Source organism: Aulonocara sp. 'chitande type north' Nkhata Bay, linkage group LG9 (genome assembly GCF_057382095.1).
Source record: "Aulonocara sp. 'chitande type north' Nkhata Bay isolate Kocher_YH1m ecotype deep benthic linkage group LG9, A_spYH_male_GT1.1, whole genome shotgun sequence".
NCBI classification, from domain to species: domain Eukaryota; kingdom Metazoa; phylum Chordata; class Actinopteri; order Cichliformes; family Cichlidae; genus Aulonocara; species Aulonocara sp. 'chitande type north' Nkhata Bay.
In genome coordinates, this window is record NC_141352.1 from 7,741,356 (window position 1) to 7,750,794 (window position 9,439).

The 9,439-nt window shown below is 38.2% G+C and overlaps 1 long non-coding RNA gene across 2 annotated transcripts in view; it reads right to left on the bottom strand.

Annotated features, from left to right (window-relative positions):
- Window positions 1–7,679, bottom strand: part of LOC147321533 (uncharacterized) — a 7,994-nt gene extending 315 nt beyond the window's left edge. The window contains exons 1-4 of one of the 2 annotated variants that reach the window (XR_015130979.1): window positions 7,548–7,679; window positions 6,288–6,422; window positions 2,232–4,088; window positions 1–1,529 (exon numbers count right to left, since the gene is read on the bottom strand). The exon at window positions 1–1,529 is cut by the window's left edge and continues 315 nt beyond it. This is a non-coding gene — a long non-coding RNA (uncharacterized LOC147321533). Of the gene's footprint in view, window positions 4,089–6,287; window positions 6,423–7,547 lie in introns of both variants that reach the window. The other variant, XR_015130978.1, reaches the window with a different exon arrangement.
- Between the last annotated feature and the right edge of the window lie 1,760 nt (window positions 7,680–9,439).

A 9,439-nucleotide genomic window follows, 5' to 3' on the forward strand; every position in this document is an offset into this window, starting at 1 on the left:
GAATAAACTATAGCACAGAGCTATAGCAGAGTAAAGCTGTAAAGCTGAACCATCAAACACAGTGATGGAAAACATTGACAGCACAGGACAACGCAAAACAACCAGACACATTAGAACATTAGAACAACACACTAGAAGCAAGGCGAGAATTTAACTGGTAGAAAAAGCAAGTTCAAACAGATATGTTTTAAGCTGTGATTTAAAAGATTGAATAGAATCAGACGCCCGGATGCCAATCGGGAGACTGTTCCACAGCTCAGGTGCAGCTAGAGCGAACGCTCGATCACCTCTAGACTTCAAGCGAGATCTGGGCTGAACCAACAATGACTGTGAGGAAGATCTTAAGGCCCTCGTAGGAAGATATGAATTTAAGAGTTCCTTAAGATAACTTGGCCCTGTGTTATTGGTAATTTTAAAAGTAAACAACAGAATTTTAAATTGAATACGAAATTTCACAGGCAACCAGTGCAGATCAGCAAGGACGGGAGTGATGTGAGCTACTTATACATAGCACCTAATAATTTGGCCTAGGTGGAATACATAAAGCAAAAAGAGAATTGGACCCAAGACGGATCCCTGAGGTACCCCACAAGGCAGAACTGTTGATCCAGACATCATTTGATTCATACGAACAGTAAAAGATCTCTCAGATAAATATGATATAAACCATTTTAAAACAACAGCAGTGATCCCAGAGACGTTCTTGAGCCTGTTCATCATGAGACTGATCTACACCCAGAAACAGGCTCATACGCTGGATCTTGTGCTGTCTTTAGGGTTACCGGTCCTACACATGGAAACGTGATGCTGTTTTTTCACTGTTGTGTTTGATATATTTTTATCTCACTGCCATTTTCCTCCTCTTATTCCAACACCCCATTGTTGTGTATTTAACCCATCTGCAACAGAACTATTTTCTATTGCTTTTAAGAAGTTTAAGGTCTCCCCTCGGCGATGGTACCGAGCAGATGACATCTAATTTTTATGATAAATGCCAAACTGTCCTTGATGAGGTTGCTCCTTTTAAAACTACTATAGGTGTCAAACTCTGAAGCCACACCAAACTACTATTAGAGCTGGCCTACTGGTATTATACAGCTAATATATACATTGTTTAGTATTAAGCTTTGCTTGTTCCATATTCAGGTTTTCAGCAAAACGTGTTTGAGTCCATAAGAAAAGATTCATTCTTATATCTGGAGGAATAAATATATTTCAATAAATATTAATATCCAGTTTTGAATTCTGGCCCACTGTGTATTTGAGTTTGACACCCCTGCTCTACAGTCACACGACGCCAGCAAGGTGGAGGTGGAGTACTGGTTTGGGCTGGTATCATCAAAGATGAGCTTGTGGGGCCTTTTCGGGTTGAGGATGGAGTCAAGCTCAACTCCCAGTCCTACTGCCAGTTTCTGGAAGACACCTTCTTCAAGCAGTGGTACAGGAAGAAGTCTGCATCCTTCAAGAAAAACATGATTTTCATGCAGGACAATGCTGCATCACACGCGTCCAAGTACTCCACAGCGTGGCTGGCAAGAAAGGGTATAAAAGAAGAAAAACTAATGACATGGCCTCCTTGTTCACCTGATCTGAACCCCATTGAGAACCTGTGGTCCATCATCAAATGTGAGATTTACAAGGAGGGAAAACAGTACACACTGTAAAAAAATATTCCGTAGAAAAACAGAAAATGTCCTGGTAATTTTCTGCCAGTACATTTTCTGTTTTTTTACGGAGGTTTGACGGACCTTTCTGTAAATGATAAAAGGGAAAATTCTGTAGATTTACAGTATACTCTCTGTACTATTTACGGACATTTCCTTCAGCTATAAAACAGAAGATTCCGTTTATTCACAGTATATTTTCTGTATCATTAACAGATATTTTCCGTTAATAGAAAAATTGACATTTCTGTTTATATTACTATTTCCAAGCACTTCTTTTCACTGTAACTCATTAAATATAGTTCTTTATATCCTTAAACGTACATTTCTATGCAATTACAACCTAGTACACCATGTACTCAAAAATTCATAAATTAAAACTTAAATTAATTTGTGCTTCGTACACAACAACATTGGTACAATTAATGTTAAATATTCTTTTATTCTCCTTAACTCAAACACTATACTAAAATATAATGACAGCATCCATCTTGTCATAAAACTACTAAACAGCTGATACATGAACAAAATAACTCACAAGCTTTCAAATTTGAGCATTTTTATTACCTTGAAATCAGGTTGCCCTCATGTAAATGTGTTTATTTACATTCATTCAAGTGGCTACCAAGTGTTTTCTTCAAACAGGACACCTGACAAACAAAAAATGTCATATTTAACGACATGTTCACATTTAATAATATCCAGAGTACCTTTGAGTTAGAATCACTGCCTTGTGGTAGTTTTGCCTCAGCCAAATGGTTAAGGCATTGGTGGTTCAGTGGTAGAATTCTCGCCTGCCATGCGAGAGGTCCCGGGTTTCGGCACCAGAAATGTCATGATTCGAGTTTTGAGGAGAAGACAAACGACTGCATGGTCTCAGTAGATGTCAGAATAGTGATTTTTATTACACACTTCTAAGACAGAAGCATGGGAAGACAAGCGTACAGCCACAGATCTCCAAAGAGTGGACCGTTCCCCATCCTTATGTAACCCATGATGACATCACACAGTTAGACCTTACTGGAAATGATAACAGTCTCCCCATAGTCCAAAGTTCTCCTTATACAAACATCAGATGATACTTTAGAGAAAAACAAGTGTGTGACATGTCATGTTGTGCAGTTCTGTGAGCCTGCGTGTCCAACTAGAGAATGTCCTGACATGACCTCCCTGTGTAAATAAGGGTGAACGTGCGTGTTTACATAACTCTCTATGTGCATGTTCTGATGTAGGCCTGCAAATGAATTAGAACAAGGTCCTGCTGGACCCTCCAGTTATGGACGGTGAATACAATGCTGTGGATACCATTTGAGACTTGATTACAATGATGATAATATGCATACATTAATCTTTACTCAGATTACCATAGATATAAAACAAAGATTATACTGTCATCAGATTCCACAATGGTAAATGATTAATGATTGATACTTCTAATTATAACTGTGATCATAAGAATACAAAATAAAATATCTCCTGGTCACAGTACATCCATCTCTGTCCACTTATGATACAGTATACACATGTAGTCAGTTATAGCCAAACACCTTTGATTACTGAATTACATTCACTTCATTAATGAAGTGAATGTAATTCACATTTGTGTGAACATTTGTCTGAGATTAACTCTTTGGGCTCTTTACCTTACAATATAACATACTTGAGTCAAAATTTGTTGACTGTTTAAGTGGTGCCACATGAATACAACTGAACAAATCTAAAGAAGATGTTCCTGAACTTTGGGTTTATTCGAACAGGACTGATGGATAACCACAGGACTTTTCCCCATATGATAACTACAACACATAATAAATTAAGACAGATTACTGTCCCAAACTTAAAGATAAAAGTGTATTTACGGGACTTGTTTTGTCAGTGAGGAGCAAAGTATAATTAGAAGTGCTTGTTCTGATGAAAAGTTAAACTGTAAACAGCAGCATAGTGAATAAGGATCTGTGTCCACGAATCCTCAGCAGTGACAACACTTAAACATCATAGTTCAAAATCCTTAATGCACACCTTTTTCTCCACGGTGTTCAAATTCTCTAAGCTGGTTAAGTAGAGGAAAAAGTCTGACATATTTCATGACCATTAAATATTAGACAAGGCTCTGAAAACGAGGTTACAGTTACAAACAAAAACCTCTGCTTGTGCGCACAGACCCTAAATCACAACAAATAAGACAATAGTAAGACAAATTACTACAAAGTCTTGTTACCGCTCTTCATATAACAGTGTGACAAAGTCCTTAATGCAGCCTACATGTTAGTACATCAAGGTCCATCTGAGCTTTAAGTAAAATACACACAGCTTTTCCTTGGATTTTAAGAGTTGCTCAGTTCATACAGGAACTGCAGCAGTCGGAGTTAACGTGTCGCTGTGTTGCTCCTCCGTGTCAGCCATTGAGACTAGTCGCAATTTATTCTGAAGAAAAAAAGAGAAACAACAAGACATTTTTAAAAAGTTTGTATTTTTATAATTTTTTTTTACCTAGAGCATAAACAACATAAACAAAAAAAGGATTAGGGCTGTGCGATATGACGATATATATCAGATTACGATATAAAAATGTCTATCGTTTCATATTATACACTATTCTTTGTTTTGTGGTGTTGCAAAATAAACTGTTTACGGCAATATTTTTTTCATGGTTTTGATGGTCACTGTAGTTGCTATATTATTTCTTAAAGTTCTCTCCTTCTCTTATACTTAAAATAACCACACTATGGACGGACAAGTGACTGTTTTTACGCGTACTTTCGTTACCAACAATGAGGATAAAACCATCGTGTGGCTCCGCCGTCCGCTTGTTTATTTTCCACGTAAACCTTTCACAATAAAGCTTAAGTTTCTGTTGAGACTTTTCAAACTAAACTGAAATGATATACATTATTCTCAAACATAAAATTTCAGAATATGCATCAAACAAATGACCTCAAATAAAAACATCAAGTAACTATAAATGGCGCTTACAGTCACCACGCAGATGAAGGCACAGAGCATGGCCAGCAAGGATGAGGCAGAACCAGAAGGACCAGTCAAAAGAAATCGAGGACCTTATTGTTAAATGAGGGGCTACCTCTGTAGCATGGACATGGTTTGGTTATGAAAAGTCTGACACGCCCCAGAAAACTGTACTATGCAAATTATGCCACAAACTGGTCCCCACCACCACTCGAACACGACAAACCTCTTTAACCCTTTAAGACCTACCATAGAACCAAGTCCGCCAGAGCTTATATTATATTTTTACATGCTGTGGAGCCATTTTTGGGAGCATTTCAAGTTGCTATACATCAATACAACCATTATAGCCCAGATTTTAATAATATGTATTCATTAAGTGCATAGTAATTACATAAATTGCAAAAAAGTGCAATAAACTACAAAAAAATTGAAAATCGTTTTTGATTTTTTAACATATATTTGTAGTTAGAGAAATTTAAGAGTCTTATCCCTCAAAACTGTAAATACAAAAAAGTTGCACAAAATAGTTTCCCACCACAGGAAATTTATTTTGAGTGTCTTCATAGTTTTATTTTTGAAATACACCAATTTTTATACACTGCAGGAAAAATGAAAATAAATATTATACTGCAAATTTGCAAAAAAGCAGCATATGCATCAAAATAAACTATTTCCAGCAGTGCAATATGAGTCCTAAGAATCCCAGAAACGACACAGAAAGTCATAAAGTCAAAGATAACTTTTAAAAAGAGCAGTATAGGCCCTGAGGCCCTGATCGCAAAAAAGACTACATTTCCGCGAAAATGACGTCACTTCCGGTTTCGGGCAGGTAATGGCGGAAATGCAAAAGTTCGCGCTGACGTCTATTCCAACGTAGGAAGTGTTTTGAACAGCTGATCAGATCGGTAAAGCGTGTTTCTGGAATATTATGTTTTTGTTCCTGCAAGCGCTTTTTATGCAGTTTTTGCAAAGCTTTATGTGGAAGGAAACCGTGACCTAGGACAAGCTGATGGCATCAGATGTAAGTACAACTCCTCCGGTTTCATATGCAAAATAAATTTTTGCGCTAGCTTACGTGGTTGCAGTGCTACTGGGATTTAAAAATAGTTACGCATAACAGAGCGTTCCCGCTCCGATCGGCTCTAAAGGGTTAACCACCTACACAAGAATCACATGAAAGAGTTTCGAGAGAGTTTACGAATGAAAAGCAAAAAAAGAGTCGTCAGGTGCTCAAAATAATCCTTAGACTCAAACGTTAGAACAGGCTTTTCCTTGCAGCACGCCGTGTAATAAATACTCAGAAAGAAAATGGCGGCCATTTAAACTCATGTCTAAAAATGTATAGTTTCATGCATCGGTCAAAACACTCGACTCCAGGTACACGACGCCCAACTGAAAACATTTCACATAAGTCGAGTTGCCCGAGAATCACAGAATTTACAGAAAATGCACTATTTTGTGATATATATCGTTATCAGGAGAGATACGTCTTATATTGGGATATGAGATTTTGGTCATATCACGCAGCCCTACAAAGGATTATAATTCACGTAGAGTTGCATACACATAACACCATTCTGTTGCAACAAAAGCAGTTTATAATTAAAGTAACATACATACCTTGAAAAACTAAATCAACCACAACATTAAACTCACCTTGTGTTTGTAGAGAAGGTGATCAGGGTTTTTCTTCATTTCCTGAGACCAGCTGCTCTGGATCATCACCAGCTTGTATCTTCATCTTTTTTTTCACTCGGGGAAGTCTTTCCTTTTCTTGGCCATTGCTCTGCACTGGAAAACCAAAGTGTGTGATCAAAGGTGAAATAAGGGATATTTTTCCACTGCAGGACTTAAAGTGCTTCAAGTAGTGATAGCTGTTGATCCATTTCTCAAATAATCTGTAAGGATCTGGATTTTTAAGAAAGATACAAATATCTCTGCTTATATTTGGCTAAAAGCTTGATATAGACAAGGCATATAGAGCCCCTGCACACCAGCACTGCGCTTACATTATAGTTCAATCAAGAAATAGTTATTATTGATTTATTATTGAATTTTTTTAGTAATAATTTTTAGTATTTAATCACATTAGCACAGTGGGGTGACAAAAATATTCCACATACAAGAAATGCTGCTCAGCATTTCATAAATTACATTTTCAACAAATGTTGGAGTAAAAACACAGTTACAGGGAAAATGTGTCTGTCTGTAAATATTAACTAAACATTTCTATGTGCTACAAAATAGACATACTGTAATTGTAAATGTGCTGAGGTGAAACTATACTTTCAATAATTTTACCACTACAGTCTGTTAACCACCGAAATAATCTATGCTGGTCAGCTAGCTAAAAGTCTTTACTTTAGCAGCCCAAATCAGAGGCTAACATTAGCATTTGCTAGCGTCAGCCAGGAAGGTCTGAGGCTTAAACTAGGGTCAGTGTAACTTTGCCTGAAACCCTTTAAAGTGTACAGTAGAGCCAACTGTAAAACACAGGTATTGATACAGTACTTATTAGAGTCCTAGAATAATTTCTAGAACCATGAAGTTCTCACTTTCCCAGTTATCCACATCGCTGACTTTCGCTAATTAGCTAGTTAGCAGTCACAGCTGTGTAATACCCAGAGAGACACAGACAGCTAACTATAATATTTATGAAAACTGGTTCAGCCACTGAAGGGCAAAACTGGTGGTATCACAGTAAAAATTATTTTAACATTAACTAAAATAAAGCTTAAGTCATGTTAAACCTAAATAACAATTATTTTAAAAAATGAGTCAGCAAAATATTCCTGACTTGTCTGGAGACAGCCGAAACCAGTTAACAAATAAATTAACAATTCTTTCTAAATAAAAACACGGAGTCTTTTGAAAAACATTATTTTAATAAAACGAAACATAAGTTTTAATACTTACCACAGAAATTTGAAGGCAGTTTCTCCAACTTCAGAATCCAAAATCCAGATGAAGCCTGAAAGAAGCCTAATGGCTGCTCTTGCGCTTACTTTTCCCTCCTTTTCAGGTTCTTTTTCCCACAATGCATTGCATCCATCCATCCATCCATCCATTCACTTCCGCTTATCCTTTTCAGGGTCGCGGGGGGCGCTGGAGCCTATCCCAGCTGTCATAGGGCGAGAGGCGGGGTACACCCTGGACAGGTCGCCAGTCTGTCGCAAGGCTAACACACAGGGACAAACAACCATTCGCACTCACATTCATTTGCACATTCACACCTAGTGACAATTTGGGTTATCCAATTAACCTATCCCCACAAGCTGCATGTCTTTGGACGGTGGGAGGAATGCATTGCAGTAGTTGAGAAATACAGAAAAATACCTGTAAATGACTAATACGGAAAATTCCTTCACGTTTATACAGTAGATTGTACTGTATTTTTACGGATTTTTTTTACAGTGCACCTCTCTGAACAGTGTCTGGGAGGCTGTGGTTGCTGCTGCACGCAATGTTGATGGTGAACAGATCAAAACACTGACAGAATCCATGGATGGCAGGCTTTTGAGTGTCCTTGCAAAGAAAGGTGGCTATATTGGTCGCTGATTTGTTTTTGTTTTGTTTTTGAATGTCAGAAATGTATATTTGTGAATGTGGAGATGTTATATTGGTTTCACTGGTAAAAATAAATCATTGAAATGGGTATATATTTGTTTTTTGTTAAGTTGCCTAATAATTCTGCACAGTAATAGTCACCTGCACACACAGATATCCCCCTAAAATAGCTCAAACTAAAAACAAACTAAAAACTACTTCCAAAAACATTCAGCTTTGATATTAATGAGTTTTTTGGGTTCATTGGGAACATGGTTGTTGTTCAATAATAACATTATTCCTCAAAAATACAACTTGCCTAATAATTCTGCACCCCCTGTATAGTAGCATACCAACTCTTTGTCCTCATAAAGATGTCTAAACAGGAACACACACACACATACACACACACACACACACACACACACACACACACACACACACACACACACACACACACACACAAACAGGTTTGTCAGGTTCCTCGGCTCGTTCTCTGTGTTCAGTCCATTGAAGGTGATTATTGAGCCAATCACAGCTAGAGAGCTCACTGTGACTCTTCTTCTTCCCTCTACAGTCACACAAACACACTCAGAGACTCTGACAGCAAAACTACAACAACATGGTGTTAACACTCACCTGCCTCAGCTCCACCGTCCTCCTGCTGCTCTGAAGGAGGCTCAGCTGTTTCTCTTCCTGTTCTCACCTGCTCGGGTGGCTCCTCCCCTCTGCAGTTACAGGAAATCAAGTGTGTGTGTCTCTAGTTGAGACTCGTTCTTCCTGCTCTCTAGCATCACATTGGGTGTTTCCAAATTCAGGGAGAGGATGCTTCGAATGCCACATTTGTAGGAATTTATATCACATGGACGCGACGAAGACTGTTCAAATTTGAAGTCTTCCAAATGCGTCCTTCATTTCCCTGAATTTGAAGGATGGTTCAGGTGTGTCCTTTGTGGCCCAACATATCCCAGGATTCATTGCGGGCCATACAGGAGATATTTCTCTGATAATGATAGTGATCGAAGCGGGAGTTAATGCAGGAGGCGAACACTTTCAAATGTAAGTATATGAAAATCTGGTGGTACAAAAGTTTTTATAGCGGGTGTGTTGTTAGGCTCTGGGCATCTGCATAGACATGTTCTTCTTTTGAGAATGTGAGGAGAAACTTGAAAGAGAGACACTGTGAGAGTGGACACATCCACACTGGTGCTGCATCTGTGCTCACCACGATGGCCTCCTTCAGAGAGATGGAGGACTCACTC